This window comes from Musca autumnalis, unplaced genomic scaffold (assembly GCF_047663935.1).
Source record: "Musca autumnalis isolate F117 unplaced genomic scaffold, ASM4766393v1 scaffold_3, whole genome shotgun sequence".
Classification (NCBI taxonomy): domain Eukaryota; kingdom Metazoa; phylum Arthropoda; class Insecta; order Diptera; family Muscidae; genus Musca; species Musca autumnalis.
In genome coordinates, this window is record NW_027411866.1 from 92589119 (window position 1) to 92612165 (window position 23047).

Sequence of the window (23047 nt, forward strand, 5' to 3'; positions counted from 1 at the left end):
TGGGTGGCCTCTAAGGCGGACTGAACTACCTCAAGAACTCCTGTGCTACTAAGCCTATCAACCTGATCTTCATCATTGCCACGAATAGTCAAAGGGCTAAAAGAAGGTCTAGTAATTGTGCTTGGTTGCTCATTTACTTGCGAAAGAGTAGGTGGACTTGCAAATTCGTTTGGTGTAGGCGGATCATTGCCATCAGCGCTAGCTGGGATACCTGATCCGGTACCTGGTTCTGTTCCAGCAGCTTCTCCTACTGCTTGGCTTGTCGACCTGGTAATAATGCTGTAAGTTTTTGGCTTAGCACCTGTAGCAGGCTGCATGATGTTCAAATCGAAAAGAAAACTCCCAAAGAAAACAATAAACTTTCCAAAAATGTTATTGTACTGACCAGTCCGAATAAAAATCTCAATAAAAGTTCAAGAAATCAAAATTCAATAGTATGTCTTCTCCAATGATCAATAGGTTATCCAAAAGGTAGGTATGATACCATAAATTCAACAAAATTCCAAAAATATATATATATAGCCGAGATAGTAAAATCCAATATTGAAAATCTCATACGCAACAAAACTCAATATGAAAATTGAATGGTTCCAACAGGTCAGGTATTTCGAAATGAATAGAATCAAAAATCAATAAGTCTTGCAAAGTATCTCGAAACCAGAACAAATGCTCAGAAACTCTGTAGAACAGAATAAATCAAGGTAATAAATTATTTTCTCTAGGCTGTGGTAGATCAGTATAAATGTTTGTAAGTCCGGGTAAAATTAGTTCGAATAATATTCGAATAAAGTCTTGGCTGGTAAAAGAAAAAAAAAAAAAAAAAAAAAAAATAAAAAAAATATAGAACTTCGATAGGCTCTTCAGTTCTCTTCGCCTACCCCTATTGTTCTATGGAGTAGACTGTTCAAAACGTAGTAGTGATTGTTGCCGGTTAGAATTTCCTCAAAAAGTTTCTCGAGGTCTCTTCAGTGTATCCTTAGTTAAGCATAGAACGGCTTTCTAAAGATACACTGGGAAATCGACAACCAGACAACAATCCGTCCTACGGAAAATGCTCCAACTCAAGGTTGAGCGCTGCCGTCCGAAGGCTCTCCAGACTACCCGCCCCTACAACCTTAAGGTACTTCAGCTGACCTCGAGCCGAACTGAAGACCAGTCTTCGGGTACAGTTAGTCCAGTTCTGTGTACACCCTGTGTGTACGTGAAAACAAACAAAAATATATTACTACTTAAAGCTTATATATTTTAAAGTAAGAACTAGCAATCGGTAGTTTGAGCCTATCAAACCCCTCCTGCAGTCTTTTAAAAACAAAGAGAAAAAAACAAAAGTCTTGTGGGCGACGACCCTATGCTTCTAGCTATCTGAATTGGAATGGTAATTCACACTGTAGAAAACTTCAAGCAAAGTGTATAGTAAAATAGCGAAGGCCCTTTACTATCAAAAGGTTCCGAGAAATTCAAAAGTAAATCTCACACTCGACTAAAATCTCGAAAATTTCACCAGGTTCCACGACGATATACAATTCTCAAACCGGAGACAGAAATAAAAAAGTTGTGTCAAAAGAATTCGTTAGTGCAGGTGCCAAAAAACTGGGTAACTCACTATGTCTTAAACGTGGCAACAATCGAATCAATATCAATAACTTTAGTGTCAATAGTTTTTAGAAAGAGTTCAAATAATTATAGATCAGAATTTTCATAAAGTTAAAGGTAATTAGTAGAAGGTTACGGTATCAGCCAATAATAGAAAAAAAAAAACAACAACAAACAATCTTTATCATCTTTCAAAAGCGCGGTCAAAATTTTCCCCAAAAATTTCAATTCTAATAAATCAATATATTAAAGCAGCTATAATATAGCAAATCATACAAAAGATCATAAATAATCAACTGCAGATGACAACATATTATAAAGCTTTAAAGAAAGTCGAAGTATGAATTCAATAATGTAGAAGTTTTGTCACAAAATTGCAGCTTGACATAAACTCAGGCTTGCAAGACGACTAAAATTCTTTTCCTTTAAGATGGAATTCAAGAAATTATACTAAAATTTAATCGACCTCAAGTCGCAATTGAGAAGTTGTAATATAACAACAACTCAAGACATACTAAAACCAATCAAACAAAAATTCATACACCTAATGCTTAAGAACAATTCCCATTAAGGGGAGTTGAACCTAAGACATCGGCTTGTACGTTGGGCGCCATTTTGTAATATGCCTGGCAAGTATGACCTCTATTGGTTACCAAGGTGACAATGGCATTTTGACTATTTTGGCTCCGGCTTAAGCTCTAGCGGCGAGGAGGTGCACTTGGGCACATACAAAAAAAATATATCAATTTATAAGAAAACCAGGAAAAGCCTTGTTGTTGTATTGAATTTGGTTGTTGTTGTTGTTGCTGGTACCCTAGGTGGAATTTGGGTACCCTGTGCCCTCCCTATGGGTTCCTAACATGAACCCCCTAATGGGCCTCTGAACTAAGAGGACCCCCAAAACGTATATTATGGCTGCCCGATTACCTCTACATTACCTTTCTTTATTTCTCATTTAATCCATAGCATAAAGCTTTCTTTAAAATTCACAATTCAATAACATTTTATTATCGAGTTAAGCTTTAAACAATATAAGCTTAGACTTATAATTGTTTATGTCTACTAACAAAAAGATTCAATAATAAATACTTCAGATCAGGTTATAATCCTTTTAAGGATGGATGATAAATGACAATTATGATTTTTAAGAGATCAAAATAAAATATGGACTGAATTTAGAGTACACTCTCAAGTGATTTCCCCATAAACTTGGGCCGAAAAGATAAAAAAAAAGGTTTAAAACGCGATAAATTTCCTAAACCTATCGAGCTCGATTTGATGTAGGATTTTGTCCTTACGACGGTACTGTTCAGAAACCCTGAATATATTTAAATTTTGAAATGGGGAGATCGCGGAGGCGTGTAGTACAAAAATCAAAAAAAAAGTTATGTTTGATTATGTATAAGTGTGTGAAAGATCGATGAGAATTAATTAGGATACTTAACGCTAAGCTTTACGTTATTAAACTATACATATAACGAAATATAATAGAAATAACTGGTCAATATTTGGATTTGGTATTTCTTTGGGTGTATATCCGCATATGAACACGGCTGTATTGCCAGTGCTTTTTACCGAAATTAAATTTGCACAAGATTACAATTATTTGTTTTAATTATAATCAAACACATGAAAACAATTATTCTTTTGTAACTTGAAATTAATATGCGTATCGGATGTGTACTCAGAGAAAATTACAAAAGTATAAATATGGTTATAATCAATAAAAAAAAAGGTATAAATTTAGTTAATTACAATTAATACAATTATAATTAAAGAATGTAAAAGTTGGTTGTAATTATAATTAATGATTTTCAATTATAATTAACGGCATGCATGTATAATCAAATTCATATGTAACTATAATTAATAATCCATAATAATAGTCGGACATATAATTAGATTAGTACAGCATAAAAAAAAATTTAAGATGTATAATCAATTTCAATAATCTGGTTTGATGTATGTGGGCTTGATTATAATCGATTATTCTATTATAACCCAACTCACATACATAATTTTATAACCAAAAGCAAAAACAACAATGCATATATAATCACAATTCACGATCCAGCAGTACAGCTTGCAATTTTAGGACGCCTTGATATGATCCATTCTTGAGGCAAATGGTCACAAATTTGGTTGTCCTTCAGGTCTCATACAGGTTTACTTACAGTACATAAGCTTCCAATAGATGTGGTTGTAGGTGGTATAATTTTGGTGGTGTACTGGTGATATGAAAATTATGACTGTTGAAGCAAGATGAATGTCTGGGCTATAGATGATTGATGTGCTGTATGATTGGGGTGATCAAGAAGGTAATCCGGTCTATGATGATGAGTGATTAGGGATGGTGCTGTAAGATGTCTCCTTTAACAAAAAAAATCGGCTCAAAAATCTTCATTGAACATTTGAATCGGACTCAGGTGTCATATGCTACAAGATGGCGATGATATTGTTTTGTGGTTGCATTGCTGGTCAGCAAACAGATATGTTGTATTTGGGTTTCAAGATGTTGGGTTGGTGGCATGACACCCAAAAATCTTAACAGTCAGCAGAAGGAATCAACTTTGAATGCTTTTTTTTTCAAAAAAAAATCACGAATCGGAATAAAATGCTGATGGTGTCTGCAAGGCACGGCCCGTTGAAAGGTTCTGTTTCAGTTGTAGATGGTAACTGTACCTGAAACTGCCGGGTAAAATTGATCCAATTCGATAGTAGGAATTTTCTTAAAAATGGCTGGTAAATGTTTGCTGGGTGGTACTTGCATAAATGCAGAAATTTGTTCAACAAATAAAGTGGTGGTTTCTTGCGTTCCTGGTGACACGGGTTGTGGAATGTTTATGCTCAGCCTGGTATTCCATAAGGTGGTCAAGTACTAAAGTACTGTTATACAACCGCGTGCTCCAGAACGTGGTGATGCGCCCGTACCGTTATAGCACCACGGTGGCGATTCTATAAAGGAAATTACGAAATTCTTAAAAATTGCAAACACTTGCTTTTGTTTGTAATTATTTTTGTTGCACGAACTCACCTTTATTGTTACTGCACCACATGATATTCACAATTGTTTAAAAAGAATGAAAAAACACATTTACTTTAATTTAAAGTGCATCCAATTGTATGTACTTCTTATTTCTTTAAACGTGTATACTAGTACTAACGCAGAACAATTTTGCCAGCCAAATTGTTTTGTTTTTTTCTTCCTCGATCCGATCGCTGCGACTGCTCCTTTTACAAATGACGGGAATGTCAAAAGAGACGATTAGGGATCGCCACTCCGAATTTTGTCTTCGTCCAATACGACGTCGACACGTCATCAAGCACAACAGCTGTTCAAGCATGGGTGATGCTTATAGTATGACGAAATGGCAGAATGGGTGACATAACAAACCCGAACATGTTGTCGGAGGTCTGCCGAAGACAACTGATTCGGGAAGTCAACCTATAATGACCTTGGCGTGGGGAAGAACCACGACCCTGAGCTTGGTCTCAAACCTACTAAACGCCGGACATCTACTTATTGGGCACCATATGCTGGAGATCTTTCGCGTGATAGATCCCTATTTTCCTACCCTGTAAATCCTCAATTTCGTAAAGTGAGTTACCTAGTTTTTGAACAACCCTGCACTTAACGAACTTTCGACAAAGTTTTGCATTGAAATGGCGGGAAGCATCACTTTGTACGAAGTTTCTTCTTAAAATTTCTTGTCCCGGTTTAAATGTGACATCTCGAGATCTTTTATTATATCGTGCCGCTGATTTTTCGTAAGATTCGTGTAGTTTTTTCTTTACCGCGCTTCGGACTAACTCCAAGACGTTGTGTTTCGGTACGACTTCAATCGATCCGTCTTCTAAAGCGCCAAGTTTATCCGCGAGATCGTAAGCGCTGGCGTGTGTGACCATATGCGACCCAAATAATGAAAAATATGGTGAATATCCGGTGGAAGTGTGTATTGTGGACCGAAGTGAACATTCTATGGCAGATAAAAATCGGTCCCAATCCTTTTGATCTTCCGATACATAAGCCCTTATTGCCGCGATAATAGTTCTGTTCACGCGTTCCGATGCATTCGCCTGTGGCGAATACACGGCATTCCTCATCGGTTTACATCCGTATTTGTTTAAGAAATCTGTGAAATCGGTAGAAGTGAATTGCTTTCCATTGTCGGAATGGACTGTTTGAGGGACCCCAAACTTATGAAAAACTTCACATTCTAAGAACTTTATTACGCTTCTCGAATTGGCTTTCGGTAAAGGCTTTAACAAAACGAATTTTGTTAAGTGATCTAAAACAATGAAAACAAAACTGTTACCAGATTTCGATCTCGGGAAAGGTCCTATGAAATCTATAAAGATCTTCTGCCACGGTCTACACGTTACGGTTTCATCACCCATTTTGGGCCTCAAAACTTTGTTTGGAGATTTGGTCTCCTTACACAAAACACAAGCATTGATAAAGTCATGAATTTGCTGTGCCATTTTTGGCCAATAAAAATATTGCCGGATCGCAGCGATAGTTCTACCAATACCACAATGGCTTTTCACAGAAGAAGTGTGTGCATTTTCAATAATTTCCCTAGTCAAACCTGGGGGAACCCATAATTTCCATATGAAATTTTCATGGATTGGAGTGCCATCAGACGGAAGAGTTTTCTTATAGACGAATGAATCACAGATCTTCAAGTCAGGAAGACTGTCTTGATTATCCTTAACCATCGCCACCAATTTCAAATACTCGTCGCTCTTGAATTCAGGAGAATTTAAATCGATTATGGGCCCCTCATCTACAAACATGTTCAGCTCATCCATGTGCAACCGTGATAATGTGTCGGCGACAACATTCTGAGTACCTTTCCTGTGCTGTATATCAAAATTAAACCCCTGGAGTTTGAGGCTCCATCTTGCCAACCGACCACTGAGGTCTTTCTGGCCCATCAACCACTTTAGCGCGCTATGATCCGTTACCACTGTGAACGGCATAAGTTCAATAAAGGGTCTGAACTTCTTGATGGCGCTAATAACGGCTAAGCACTCACGCTCAGTTACGCTATAATTCCGTTCAGCCTTGGATAACTGAGCGGAGTGGAATGCGATGGGGCGTTCCAGACCTTCAGCGTCTAATTGGTACAAGACCGCACCGATACCTAGGTTTGACGCGTCACACTGCACGTAAAATCTCTTATCAAAGATGGGATGGCTTAATACAGGACTTGTAGTGAGAGCTAGCTTCAATTTGTTGAAGGCATCAACAGCTTCTTCATCAAAAGAAAATTGTTTACCCTTCTTCAAGGTACGAGTTATTGGCGTTGTAATTTCTGCGTAATTCCGAATGAATCGCCTGAACCACGATGCCATTCCTAGAAAACGTCTGACCTCGCGAGTATTCTTCGGTACAGGTATGTCTGTGATTGAATTGATCTTTGAAGGGTCGGGTTTCAATTTCCCCTCACCGACGATATATCCCAAGTACCTCAATTGACGTCGACAGAACTTTGACTTTTTAATGTTTATGGTCAGATTCGCCCTAGACAACATCTCGCCTACCCTCCTCAACAGATCGACATGAGTCTCAAAATCTGGAGATACAACCAAAAGGTCGTCGAGGTACACGAAGACTTTGTTCTTCAGTTCCGGTGAGATCACTTTATCCATTAACCGACATAACCGTTGGGCTGCGTTACACAACCCGAACGGCATGACGGTGAACTGATAATGTGGTCTCCCCGGCACTGTGAACGCTGTCTTCGGACGGCTGTCAGCTGCCAGAGGAACCTGCCAAAACGCGTCTTTCAAATCGATACTTGAGATATAATACGTATCCTGTAACCGCCCTAACAACGCATCTATAAAAGGAAGAGGATACGCATCTTTAACTGTGACGTCGTTCAGCTTTCGCGCGTCCAAGCAGAGCCTATTCTTTTCCCCTCTGCGTACGAGCGTGACTGGCGAATTCCAAGGACTGGTACTGGGTTCTATTACGCCTAACTTCAGCATGCGATCAAGTTCCGAATATATCAAGGACTCAACAGCTGGAGACACTGGGTAGTGACGCTGTTTGATGGGGGCGGCGTCCCCTGTATCTATAATGTGCTCTTCCAAATCAGTTTTCCCAAGACCAAATTGTTCAAAGTCTTTGAAACTTTCTTTGGCTTTCTCGAGCATAGCTGCCTGATCTGGCGACAAAACATGCATATCGGAATCTTGAATATCGGACTTGATCTCTATACTGTGTATAAGTTTAGGCGCAACACTAAATTTTCTCCAAAAATCTACACCGCAGTACATTGGATTCTCTAGACCAGGAATCAAATAGATATCCATGGTCTCCGTCTGGCCATCGTACGAGAGCTCAACTTGAACTTTGCCTGAACACGAAACTCGCTGTCCATTTGCTGTACCGACGCTACACTTATAAATGGGAATAACCTTCAAATTCAATTTCTCAATCAGCGACAAACAATTTTTACCCAAACAGGTAACAGTTGCTCCACTGTCAAAAAGGGCTAACACTGGAGTACCGTTAACTAAGACTTCGCGGAATGGTCGAGGATCATTTGATTTAAAATCAGAAAATTGAGCAGACGATATTGATAACCTTTTAAGTCGCCTACGTTTATATCGCTCACGAGTCTTCATAATACGTTTGGAAACAAAAACAGTGGTATCGGCAGTTATTTCGGAATTGAAAATTCTATCGCGAGTCTTCATATAATTGGCCATACGAATATGAAATGGCAAGGTCAAATCAGGTTTGGTTCTGGCTAAGTTATTGGAAGGTCTGGTTAATACTCTACATGGATCAGAAAGAATTGGATCTGTAGACGTGGAAACATCAGTAGAGGCTAGTCAATCCACTGTCTGAGTAGCTATGGATTCGGACTTAGAAACATTAGAACGACTAATTTGTTTGCAGTTATTGCATTGTGGGGTGGTAACCCCTGGTGATCCGCAGCGGAAACAAAATACTGAACGATGAGAACTGGAGCAATTCTTAAAAATGTGGCCATTGCTGCCGCAATTCCAACACCGTGAAGGCTCATTTTTGGAAACACCAGTTGGCTTCTGCCGTAAACGCAACTCCTCAACATCATGGACTAAATCATCAAAATCAGAATCGTTAATTTCATTTATCATTCGAGGGGGTTGATTGGTCCTAAATCTCAGTGATGATTCCCTTTCCAGAAATTCCTCAGCTTTCCTAACTTCATTTCGGAATTGTTCCACCGAATAAAAAGTGCCACTAAATGTTAAATGGGCAAGTTTGGGTTTCAATCCAGCTTTGAGGATGTCTATAACTTCAAAATCTTTCAAAGGTTCCCTTAATTGAGTACGCAGATTATTTATAGCGTCTATATATTGTGTAGCAGACTCATCTCTCCCCTGCTTCCTGTCCATAATCTGCCTCATTACATCAAGATTTGATTGAAAACGCTGGAATTCCCTAACTATACACAGTTTTAACATTTCCCAGTTCAAATTTGGATATTGACGGATCAGACCCCAGTACCACTGACAAGGACGGCCTTCCAGTAAATGATGAAATTCATCAACCAATTCTTGTTCTGGGCAGCCATAACTATTTCGAAGCCTTTCTACTCGAAAGATGAAATCTTCGACATTTGGTGTCTTTGGGGTGGCATCAAACTTAATGCCCCACTTACTGATATATGGATAACTGGGCCTGCTAAAATCTTCCCTATTTCGATTTGGAACTTCCTGGTTTCTACTACCCGAACCTGCATGTCTGGTATCGGTTTGTAGTGGTGGCAAATCATGAGGCCAATCAATGCTTTGAGAATGTGGTTCTTGTCTGTTAATAGGATTAGCTGGAGGAACGGAAGATTGAGAAAAAGCAGCTTGAACTGCAGCAGCAACCGCTTTCTGCATTTCCTTTTTCATGGTTTCAACCATTGATGCTTGGGTGGCCTCTAAGGCGGACTGAACTACCTCAAGAACTCCTGTGCTACTAAGCCTATCAACCTGATCTTCATCATTGCCACGAATAGTCAAAGGGCTAAAAGAAGGTCTAGTAATTGTGCTTGGTTGCTCATTTACTTGCGAAAGAGTAGGTGGACTTGCAAATTCGTTTGGTGTAGGCGGATCATTGCCATCAGCGCTAGCTGGGATACCTGATCCGGTACCTGGTTCTGTTCCAGCAGCTTCTCCTACTGCTTGGCTTGTCGACCTGGTAATAATGCTGTAAGTTTTTGGCTTAGCACCTGTAGCAGGCTGCATGATGTTCAAATCGAAAAGAAAACTCCCAAAGAAAACAATAAACTTTCCAAAAATGTTATTGTACTGACCAGTCCGAATAAAAATCTCAATAAAAGTTCAAGAAATCAAAATTCAATAGTATGTCTTCTCCAATGATCAATAGGTTATCCAAAAGGTAGGTATGATACCATAAATTCAACAAAATTCCAAAAATATATATATATAGCCGAGATAGTAAAATCCAATATTGAAAATCTCATACGCAACAAAACTCAATATGAAAATTGAATGGTTCCAACAGGTCAGGTATTTCGAAATGAATAGAATCAAAAATCAATAAGTCTTGCAAAGTATCTCGAAACCAGAACAAATGCTCAGAAACTCTGTAGAACAGAATAAATCAAGGTAATAAATTATTTTCTCTAGGCTGTGGTAGATCAGTATAAATGTTTGTAAGTCCGGGTAAAATTAGTTCGAATAATATTCGAATAAAGTCTTGGCTGGTAAAAGAAAAAAAAAAAAAAAAAAAAAAATAAAAAAAATATAGAACTTCGATAGGCTCTTCAGTTCTCTTCGCCTACCCCTATTGTTCTATGGAGTAGACTGTTCAAAACGTAGTAGTGATTGTTGCCGGTTAGAATTTCCTCAAAAAGTTTCTCGAGGTCTCTTCAGTGTATCCTTAGTTAAGCATAGAACGGCTTTCTAAAGATACACTGGGAAATCGACAACCAGACAACAATCCGTCCTACGGAAAATGCTCCAACTCAAGGTTGAGCGCTGCCGTCCGAAGGCTCTCCAGACTACCCGCCCCTACAACCTTAAGGTACTTCAGCTGACCTCGAGCCGAACTGAAGACCAGTCTTCGGGTACAGTTAGTCCAGTTCTGTGTACACCCTGTGTGTACGTGAAAACAAACAAAAATATATTACTACTTAAAGCTTATATATTTTAAAGTAAGAACTAGCAATCGGTAGTTTGAGCCTATCAAACCCCTCCTGCAGTCTTTTAAAAACAAAGAGAAAAAAACAAAAGTCTTGTGGGCGACGACCCTATGCTTCTAGCTATCTGAATTGGAATGGTAATTCACACTGTAGAAAACTTCAAGCAAAGTGTATAGTAAAATAGCGAAGGCCCTTTACTATCAAAAGGTTCCGAGAAATTCAAAAGTAAATCTCACACTCGACTAAAATCTCGAAAATTTCACCAGGTTCCACGACGATATACAATTCTCAAACCGGAGACAGAAATAAAAAAGTTGTGTCAAAAGAATTCGTTAGTGCAGGTGCCAAAAAACTGGGTAACTCACTATGTCTTAAACGTGGCAACAATCGAATCAATATCAATAACTTTAGTGTCAATAGTTTTTAGAAAGAGTTCAAATAATTATAGATCAGAATTTTCATAAAGTTAAAGGTAATTAGTAGAAGGTTACGGTATCAGCCAATAATAGAAAAAAAAAAACAACAACAAACAATCTTTATCATCTTTCAAAAGCGCGGTCAAAATTTTCCCCAAAAATTTCAATTCTAATAAATCAATATATTAAAGCAGCTATAATATAGCAAATCATACAAAAGATCATAAATAATCAACTGCAGATGACAACATATTATAAAGCTTTAAAGAAAGTCGAAGTATGAATTCAATAATGTAGAAGTTTTGTCACAAAATTGCAGCTTGACATAAACTCAGGCTTGCAAGACGACTAAAATTCTTTTCCTTTAAGATGGAATTCAAGAAATTATACTAAAATTTAATCGACCTCAAGTCGCAATTGAGAAGTTGTAATATAACAACAACTCAAGACATACTAAAACCAATCAAACAAAAATTCATACACCTAATGCTTAAGAACAATTCCCATTAAGGGGATTTGAACCTAAGACATCGGCTTGCACGTTGGGCGCCATTTTGTAATGTACCAGGCAAGTATGACCTCTATTGGTTACCAAGGTGACAATGGCATTTGACTATTTTGGCTCCGGCTTAAGCTCTAGCGGCGAGGAGGTGCACTTGGGCACATACAAAAAAAATATATCAATTTATAAGAAAACCAGGAAAAGCCTTGTTGTTGTATTGAATTTGGTTGTTGTTGTTGTTGCTGGTACCCTAGGTGGAATTTGGGTACCCTGTGCCCTCCCTATGGGTTCCTAACATGAACCCCCTAATGGGCCTCTGAACTAAGAGGACCCCCAAAACGTATATTATGGCTGCCCGATTACCTCTACATTACCTTTCTTTATTTCTCATTTAATCCATAGCATAAAGCTTTCTTTAAAATTCACAATTCAATAACATTTTATTATCGAGATAAGCTTTAAACAATAGAAGCTTAGACTTATAATTGTTTATGTCTACTAACAAAAAGATTCAATAATAAATACTTCAGATCAGGTTATAATCCTTTTAAGGATGGATGATAAATGACAATTATGATTTTTAAGAGATCAAAATAAAATATGGACTGAATTTAGAGTACACTCTCAAGTGATTTCCCCATAAACTTGGGCCGAAAAGATAAAAAAAAGGTTTAAAACGCGATAAATTTCCTAAACCTATCGAGCTCGATTTGATGTAGGATTTTGTCCTTACGACGGTACTGTTCAGAAACCCTGAATATATTTAAATTTTGAAATGGGGAGATCGCGGAGGCGTGTAGTACAAAAATCAGAAAAAAAAAGTTATGTTTGATTATGTATAAGTGTGTGAAAGATCGATGAGAATTAATTAGGATACTTAACGCTAAGCTTTACGTTATTAAACTATACATATAACGAAATATAATAGAAATAACTGGTCAATATTTGGATTTGGTATTTCTTTGAGTGTATATCCGCATATGAACACGGCTGTATTGCCAGTGCTTTTTACCGAAATTAAATTTGCACAAGATTACAATTATTTGTTTTAATTATAATCAAACACATGAAAACAATTATTCTTTTGTAACTTGAAATTAATATGCGTATCGGATGTGTACTCAGAGAAAATTACAAAAGTATAAATATGGTTATAATCAATAAAAGAAAAGGTATAAATTTAGTTAATTACAATTAATACAATTATAATTAAAGAATGTAAAAGTTGGTTGTAATTATAATTAATGATTTTCAATTATAATTAACGGCATGCATGTATAATCAAATTCATATGTAACTATAATTAATAATCCATAATAATAGTCGGACATATAATTAGATTAGTACAGCATAAAAAAAAATTTAAGATGTATAATCAATTTCAATAATCTGGTTTGATGTATGTGGGCTTGATTATAATCGATTATTCTATTATAACCCAACTCACATACATAATTTTATAACCAAAAGCAAAAACAACAATGCATATATAATCACAATTCACGATCCAGCAGTACAGCTTGCAATTTTAGGACGCCTTGATATGATCCATTCTTGAGGCAAATGGTCACAAATTTGGTTGTCCTTCAGGTCTCATACAGGTTTACTTACAGTACATAAGCTTCCAATAGATGTGGTTGTAGGTGGTATAATTTTGGTGGTGTACTGGTGATATGAAAATTATGACTGTTGAAGCAAGATGAATGTCTGGGCTATAGATGATTGATGTGCTGTATGATCGGGGTGATCAAGAAGGTAATCCGGTCTATGATGATGAGTGATTAGGGATGGTGCTGTAAGATGTCTCCTTTAACAAAAAAAAATCGGCTCAAAAATCTTCATTGAACATTTGAATCGGACTCAGGTGTCATATGCTACAAGATGGCGATGATATTGTTTTGTGGTTGCATTGCTGGTCAGCAAACAGATATGTTGTATTTGGGTTTCAAGATGTTGGGTTGGTGGCATGACACCCAAAAATCTTAACAGTCAGCAGAAGGAATCAACTTTGAATGCTTTTTTTTTTCAAAAAAAAATCACGAATTGGAATAAAATGCTGATGGTGTCTGCAAGGCACGGCCCGTTGAAAGGTTCTGTTTCAGTTGTAGATGGTAACTGTACCTGAAACTGCCGGGTAAAATTGATCCAATTCGATAGTAGGAATTTTCTTAAAAATGGCTGGTAAATGTTTGCTGGGTGGTACTTGCATAAATGCAGAAATTTGTTCAACAAATAAAGTGGTGGTTTCTTGCGTTCCTGGTGACACGGGTTGTGGAATGTTTATGCTCAGCCTGATATTCCATAAGGTGGTCAAGTACTAAAGTACTGTTATACAACCGCGTGCTCCAGAACGTGGTGATGCGCCCGTACCGTTATTGCACCACGGTGGCGATTCTATAAAGGAAATTACGAAATTCTTAAAAATTGCAAACACTTGCTTTTGTTTGTAATTATTTTTGTTGCACGAACTCACCTTTATTGTTACTGCACCACATGATATTCACAATTGTTTAAAAAGAATGAAAAAAAAACACATTTACTTTAATTTAAAGTGCATCCAATTGTATGTACTTCTTATTTCTTTAAACGTGTATACTAGTACTAACGCAGAACAATTTTGCCAGCCAAATTGTTTTGTTTTTTTCTTCCTCGATCCGATCGCTGCGACTGCTCCTTTTACAAATGACGGGAATGTCAAAAGAGACGATTAGGGATCGCCACTCCGAATTTTGTCTTCGTCCAATACGACGTCGACACGTCATCAAGCACAACAGCTGTTCAAGCATGGTTGATGCTTATAGTATGACGCATGGCAGAATGGGTGACATAACAAACCCGAACATGTTGTCGGAGGCCTGCCGAAGACAACTGATTCGGGAAGTCAACCTATAATGACCTTGGCGTGGGGAAGAACCACGACCCTGAGCTTGGTCTCAAACCTACTAAACGCCGGACATCTACTTATTGGGCACCATATGCTGGAGATCTTTCGCGTGATAGATCCCTATTTTCCTACCCTGTAAATCCTCAATTTCGTAAAGTGAGTTACCTAGTTTTTGAACAACCCTGCACTTAACGAACTTTCGACAAAGTTTTGCATTGAAATGGCGGGAAGCATCACTTTGTACGAAGTTTCTTCTTAAAATTTCTTGTCCCGGTTTAAATGTGACATCTCGAGATCTTTTATTATATCGTGCCGCTGATTTTTCGTAAGATTCGTGTAGTTTTTTCTTTACCGCGCTTCGGACTAACTCCAAGACGTTGTGTTTCGGTACGACTTCAATCGATCCGTCTTCTAAAGCGCCAAGTTTATCCGCGAGATCGTAAGCGCTGGCGTGTGTGACCATATGCGACCCAAATAATGAAAAATATGGTGAATATCCGGTGGAAGTGTGTATTGTGGACCGAAGTGAACATTCTATGGCAGATAAAAATCGGTCCCAATCCTTTTGATCTTCCGATACATAAGCCCTTATTGCCGCGATAATAGTTCTGTTCACGCGTTCCGATGCATTCGCCTGTGGCGAATACACGGCATTCCTCATCGGTTTACATCCGTATTTGTTTAAGAAATCTGTGAAATCGGTAGAAGTGAATTGCTTTCCATTGTCGGAATGGACTGTTTGAGGGACCCCAAACTTATGAAAAACTTCACATTCTAAGAACTTTATTACGCTTCTCGAATTGGCTTTCGGTAAAGGCTTTAACAAAACGAATTTTGTTAAGTGATCTAAAACAATGAAAACAAAACTGTTACCAGATTTCGATCTCGGGAAAGGTCCTATGAAATCTATAAAGATCTTCTGCCACGGTCTACACGTTACGGTTTCATCACCCATTTTGGGCCTCAAAACTTTGTTTGGAGATTTGGTCTCCTTACACAAAACACAAGCATTGATAAAGTCATGAATTTGCTGTGCCATTTTTGGCCAATAAAAATATTGCCGGATCGCAGCGATAGTTCTACCAATACCACAATGGCTTTTCACAGAAGAAGTGTGTGCATTTTCAATAATTTCCCTAGTCAAACCTGGGGGAACCCATAATTTCCATATGAAATTTTCATGGATTGGAGTGCCATCAGACGGAAGAGTTTTCTTATAGACGAATGAATCACAGATCTTCAAGTCAGGAAGACTGTCTTGATTATCCTTAACCATCGCCACCAATTTCAAATACTCGTCGCTCTTGAATTCAGGAGAATTTAAATCGATTATGGGCCCCTCATCTACAAACATGTTCAGCTCATCCATGTGCAACCGTGATAATGTGTCGGCGACAACATTCTGAGTACCTTTCCTGTGCTGTATATCAAAATTAAACCCCTGGAGTTTGAGGCTCCATCTTGCCAACCGACCACTGAGGTCTTTCTGGCCCATCAACCACTTTAGCGCGCTATGATCCGTTACCACTGTGAACGGCATAAGTTCAATAAAGGGTCTGAACTTCTTGATGGCGCTAATAACGGCTAACCACTCACGCTCAGTTACGCTATAATTCCGTTCAGCCTTGGATAACTGAGCGGAGTGGAATGCGATGGGGCGTTCCAGACCTTCAGCGTCTAATTGGTACAAGACCGCACCGATACCTAGGTTTGACGCGTCACACTGCACGTAAAATCTCTTATCAAAGATGGGATGGCTTAATACAGGACTTGTAGTGAGAGCTAGCTTCAATTTGTTGAAGGCATCAACAGCTTCTTCATCAAAAGAAAATTCTTTACCCTTCTTCAAGGTACGAGTTATTGGCGTTGTAATTTCTGCGTAATTCCGAATGAATCGCCTGAACCACGATGCCATTCCTAGAAAACGTCTGACCTCGCGAGTATTCTTCGGTACAGGTATGTCTGTGATTGAATTGATCTTTGAAGGGTCGGGTTTCAATTTCCCCTCACCGACGATATATCCCAAGTACCTCAATTGACGTCGACAGAACTTTGACTTTTTAATGTTTATGGTCAGATTCGCCCTAGACAACATCTCGCCTACCCTCCTCAACAGATCGACATGAGTCTCAAAATCTGGAGATACAACCAAAAGGTCGTCGAGGTACACGAAGACTTTGTTCTTCAGTTCCGGTGAGATCACTTTATCCATTAACCGACATAACCGTTGGGCTGCGTTACACAACCCGAACGGCATGACGGTGAACTGATAATGTGGTCTCCCCGGCACTGTGAACGCTGTCTTCGGACGGCTGTCAGCTGCCAGAGGAACCTGCCAAAACGCGTCTTTCAAATCGATACTTGAGATATAATACGTATCCTGTAACCGCCCTAACAACGCATCTATAAAAGGAAGAGGATACGCATCTTTAACTGTGACGTCGTTCAGCTTTCGCGCGTCCAAGCAGAGCCTATTCTTTTCCCCTCTGCGTACGAGCGTGACTGGCGAATTCCAAGGACTGGTACTGGGTTCTATTACGCCTAACTTCAACATGCGATCAAGTTCCGAATATATCAAGGACTCAACAGCTGGAGACACTGGGTAGTGACGCTGTTTGATGGGGGCGGCGTCCCCTGTATCTATAATGTGCTCTTCCAAAGCAGTTTTCCCAAGACCAAATTGTTCAAAGTCTTTCAAACTTTCTTTGGCTTTCTCGAGCATAGCTGCCTGATCTGGCGACAAAACATGCATATCGGAATCTTGAATATCGGACTTGATCTCTATACTGTGTATAAGTTTAGGCGCAACACTAAATTTTCTCCAAAAATCTACACCGCAGTACATTGGATTCTCTAGACCAGGAATCAAATAGATATCCATGGTCTCCGTCTGGCCATCGTACGAGAGCTCAACTTGAACTTTGCCTGAACACGAAACTCGCTGTCCATTTGCTGTACCGACGCTACACTTATAAATGGGAATAACCTTCAAATTCAATTTCTCAATCAGCGACAAACAATTTTTACCCAAACAGGTAACAGTTGCTCCACTGTCAAAAAGGGCTAACACTGGAGTACCGTTAACTAAGACTTCGCGGAATGGTCGAGGATCATTTGATTTAAAATCAGAAAATTGAGCAGACGATATTGATAACCTTTTAAGTCGCCTACGTTTATATCGCTCACGAGTCTTCATAATACGTTTGGAAACAAAAACAGTGGTATCGGCAGTTATTTCGGAATTGAAAATTCTATCGCGAGTCTTCATATAATTGGCCATACGAATATGAAATGGCAAGGTCAAATCAGGTTTGGTTCTGGCTAAGTTATTGGAAGGTCTGGTTAATACTCTACATGGATCAGAAAGAATTGGATCTGTAGACGTGGAAACATCAGTAGAGGCTAGTCAATCCACTGTCTGAGTAGCTATGGATTCGGACTTAGAAACATTAGAACGACTAATTTGTTTGCAGTTATTGCATTGTGGGGTGGTAACCCCTGGTGATCCGCAGCGGAAACAAAATACTGAACGATGAGAACTGGAGCAATTCTTAAAAATGTGGCCATTGCTGCCGCAATTCCAACACCGTGAAGGCTCATTTTTGGAAACACCAGTTGGCTTCTGCCGTAAACGCAACTCCTCAACATCATGGACTAAATCATCAAAATCAGAATCGTTAATTTCATTTATCATTCGAGGGGGTTGATTGGTCCTAAATCTCAGTGATGATTCCCTTTCCAGAAATTCCTCAGCTTTCCTAACTTCATTTCGGAATTGTTCCACCGAATAAAAAGTGCCACTAAATGTTAAATGGGCAAGTTTGGGTTTCAATCCAGCTTTGAGGATGTCTATAACTTCAAAATCTTTCAAAGGTTCCCTTAATTGAGTACGCAGATTATTTATAGCGTCTATATATTGTGTAGCAGACTCATCTCTCCCCTGCTTCCTGTCCATAATCTGCCTCATTACATCAAGATTTGATTGAAAACGCTGGAATTCCCTAACTATACACAGTTTTAACATTTCCCAGTTCAAATTTGGATATTGACGGATCAGACCCCAGTACCACTGACAAGGACGGCCTTCCAGTAAATGATGAAATTCATCAACCAATTCTTGTTCTGGGCAGCCATAACTATTTCGAAGCCTTTCTACTCGAAAGATGAAATCTTCGACATTTGGTGTCTTTGGGGTGGCATCAAACTTAATGCCCCACTTACTGAGATATGGATACCTGGGCCTGCTAAAATCTTCCCTATTTCGATTTGGAACTTCCTGGTTTCTACTACCCGATCCTGCATGTCTGGTATCGGTTTGTAGTGGTGGCAAATCATGAGGCCAATCAATGCTTTGAGAATGTGGTTCTTGTCTGTTAATAGGATTAGCTGGAGGAACGGAAGATTGAGAAAAAGCAGCTTGAACTGCAGCAGCAACCGCTTTCTGCATTTCCTTTTTCATGGTTTCAACCATTGATGCTTGGGTGGCCTCTAAGGCGGACTGAACTACCTCAAGAACTCCTGTGCTACTAAGCCTATCAACCTGATCTTCATCATTGCCACGAATAGTCAAAGGGCTAAAAGAAGGTCTAGTACTTGTGCTTGGTTGCTCATTTACTTGCGAAAGAGTAGGTGGACTTGCAAATTCGTTTGGTGCAGGCGGATCATTGCCATCAGCGCTAGCTGGGATACCTGATCCGGTACCTGGTTCTGTTCCAGCAGCTTCTCCCACTGCTTGACTTGTCGACCTGGTAATAATGCTGTAAGTTTTTGGCTTGGCCCCTGTAGCAGGCTGCATGATGTTCAAATCGAAAAGAAAACTCCCAAAGAAAACAATAAACTTTCCAAAAATGTTATTGTACTGACCAGTCCGAATACTAATCTCAATAAAAGTTCAAGAAATCAAAATTCAATAGTATGTCTTCTCCAATGATCAATAGGTTATCCAAAAGGTAGGTATGATACCATAAATTCAACAAAATTCCAAAAATATATATAGCCGAGATAGTAAAATCCAATATTGAAAATCTCATACGCAACAAAACTCAATATGAAAATTGAATGGTTCCAACAGGTCAGGTATTTCGAAATGAATAGAATCAAAAATCAATAAGTCTTGCGAAGTTTCTCAAAACCAGAACAAATGCTCAGAAATTCTGTAGAACAGAATAAATCGAGGTAATAAATTATTTTCTCTAGGCTGTGGTAGATCAGTATAAATGTTTGTAAGTCCGGGTAAAATTAGTTCGAATAATATTCGAATAAAGTCTTGGCTGGTAAAAGAAAAAAAAAATAGAACTTCGATAGGCTCTTCAGTTCTCTTCGCCTACCCCTATTGTTCTATGGAGTAGACTGTTCAAACGTAGTAGTGATTGTTGCCGGTTAGAATTTCCTCAAAAAGTTTCTCGAGGTCTCTTCAGTGTATCCTTAGTTAAGCATAGAACGGCTTTCTAAAGATACACTGGGAAATCGACAACCAGACAACAATCCGTCCTACGGAAAATGCTCCAACTCAAGGTTGAGCGCTGCCGTCCGAAGGCTCTCCAGACTACCCGCCCCTACAACCTTAAGGTACTTCAGCTGACCTCGAGCCGAACTGAAGACCAGTCTTCGGGTACAGTTAGTCCAGTTCTGTGTACACCCTGTGTGTACGTGAAAACAAACAAAAATATATTACTACTTAAAGCTTATATATTTTAAAGTAAGAACTAGCAATCGGTAGTTTGAGCCTATCAAACCCCTCCTGCAGTCTTTTAAAAACAAAGAAAAAAAACAAAAGTCTTGTGGGCGACGACCCTATGCTTCTAGCTATCTGAATTGGAATGGTAATTCACACTGTAGAAAACTTCAAGCAAAGTGTATAGTAAAATAGCGAAGGCCCTTTACTATCAAAAGGTTCCGAGAAATTCAAAAGTAAATCTCACACTCGACTAAAATCTCGAAAATTTCACCAGGTTCCACGACGAAGTGCTATATACAATTCTCAAACCGGAGACAGAAATAAAAAAGTTGTGTCAAAAGAATTCGTTAGTGCAGGTGCCAAAAAAACTGGGTAACTCACTATGTCTTAAACGTGCCAACAATCGAATCAATATCGATAATTTTAGTGTCAATAGTTTTTAGAAAGAGTTCAAATAATTGTAGATCAGAATTTTCATAAAGTTAAAGGTAATTAGTAAAAGGTTACGGTATCAGCCAATAATAGAAAAAAAAAACAACAACAAACAATCTTTAACATCTTTCAAAAGCGCAGTCAAAAATTTTCCCCAAAAATTTCAATTCTAATAAATCAATATATTAAAGCAGCTATAATATAGCAAATCATACAAAAGATCATAAATAATCAACTGCAGATGACAATATATTATAAAGCTTTAAATAAAGTCGAAGTATGAATTTAATAACGTGGAAGTTTTGTCACAAAATTGCAGCTTGACATAAACTCAGGCTTGCAAGACGACTAAAATTCTTTTCCTTTAAGATGGAATTCAAGAAATTATACTAAAATTTAATCGACCTCAAGTCGCAATTGAGAAGTTGTAATATAACAACAACTCAAGACATACTAAAACCAATCAAACAAAAATTCATACACCTAATGCTTAAGAACAATTCCCATTAAGGGGAGTTGAACCTAAGACATCGGCTTGTACGTTGGGCGCCATTTTGTAATATGCCTGGCAAGTATGACCTCTATTGGTTACCAAGGTGACAATGGCATTTTGACTATTTTGGCTCCGGCTTAAGCTCTAGCGGCGAGGAGGTGCACTTGGGCACATACAAAAAAAATATATCAATTTATAAGAAAACCAGGAAAAGCCTTGTTGTTGTATTGAATTTGGTTGTTGTTGTTGTTGCTGGTACCCTAGGTGGAATTTGGGTACCCTGTGCCCTCCCTATGGGTTCCTAACATGAACCCCCTAATGGGCCTCTGAACTAAGAGGACCCCCAAAACGTATATTATGGCTGCCCGATTACCTCTACATTACCTTTCTTTATTTCTCATTTAATCCATAGCATAAAGCTTTCTTTAAAATTCACAATTCAATAACATTTTATTATCGAGTTAAGCTTTAAACAATATAAGCTTAGACTTATAATTGTTTATGTCTACTAACAAAAAGATTCAACAATAAATACTTCAGATCAGGTTATAATCCTTTTAAGGATGGATGATAAATGACAATTATGATTTTTAAGAGATCAAAATAAAATATGGACTGAATTTAGAGTACACTCTCAAGTGATTTCCCCATAAACTTGGGCCGAAAAGATAAAAAAAATGGTTTAAAACGCGATAAATTTCCTAAACCTATCGAGCTCGATTTGATGTAGGATTTTGTCCTTACGACGGTACTGTTCAGAAACCCTGAATATATTTAAATTTTGAAATGGGGAGATCGCGGAGGCGTGTAGTACAAAAATCAAAAAAAAAGTTATGTTTGATTATGTATAAGTGTGTGAAAGATCGATGAGAATTAATTAGGATACTTAACGCTAAGCTTTACGTTATTAAACTATACATATAACGAAATATAATAGAAATAACTGGTCAATATTTGGATTTGGTATTTCTTTGGGTGTATATCCGCATATGAACACGGCTGTATTGCCAGTGCTTTTTACCGAAATTAAATTTGCACAAGATTACAATTATTTGTTTTAATTATAATCAAACACATGAAAACAATTATTCTTTTGTAACTTGAAATTAATATGCGTATCGGATGTGTACTCAGAGAAAATTACAAAAGTATAAATATGGTTATAATCAATAAAAAAAAAGGTATAAATTTAGTTAATTACAATTAATACAATTATAATTAAAGAATGTAAAAGTTGGTTGTAATTATAATTAATGATTTTCAATTATAATTAACGGCATGCATGTATAATCAAATTCATATGTAACTATAATTAATAATCCATAATAATAGTCGGACATATAATTAGATTAGTACAGCATAAAAAAAATTTAAGATGTATAATCAATTTCAATAATCTGGTTTGATGTATGTGGGCTTGATTATAATCGATTATTCTATTATAACCCAACTCACATACATAATTTTATAACCAAAAGCAAAAACAACAATGCATATATAATCACAATTCACGATCCAGCAGTACAGCTTGCAATTTTAGGACGCCTTGATATGATCCATTCTTGAGGCAAATGGTCACAAATTTGGTTGTCCTTCAGGTCTCATACAGGTTTACTTACAGTACATAAGCTTCCAATAGATGTGGTTGTAGGTGGTATAATTTTGGTGGTGTACTGGTGATATGAAAATTATGACTGTTGAAGCAAGATGAATGTCTGGGCTATAGATGATTGATGTGCTGTATGATTGGGGTGATCAAGAAGGTAATCCGGTCTATGATGATGAGTGATTAGGGATGGTGCTGTAAGATGTCTCCTTTAACAAAAAAAATCGGCTCAAAAATCTTCATTGAACATTTGAATCGGACTCAGGTGTCATATGCTACAAGATGG

General features: G+C 38.0%; 2 long non-coding RNA genes across 2 annotated transcripts; both read right to left on the bottom strand.

Moving 5' to 3' along the window:
• Positions 1 to 2567: 2567 nt before the first annotated feature.
• Positions 2568 to 4835, bottom strand: LOC141399671 (uncharacterized). The gene is made up of 3 exons (XR_012411896.1): positions 4628 to 4835; positions 4276 to 4548; positions 2568 to 4170 (listed from the first exon to the last, which is right to left on the bottom strand). It is a non-coding gene; the product is annotated as an uncharacterized lncRNA (long non-coding RNA).
• Positions 4836 to 12079: 7244 nt separating this feature from the next.
• Positions 12080 to 14257, bottom strand: LOC141399672 (uncharacterized). Its single transcript, XR_012411897.1, has 3 exons — positions 14143 to 14257; positions 13791 to 14063; positions 12080 to 13684 (listed from the first exon to the last, which is right to left on the bottom strand). It is a non-coding gene; the product is annotated as an uncharacterized lncRNA (long non-coding RNA).
• Between the last annotated feature and the right edge of the window lie 8790 nt (positions 14258 to 23047).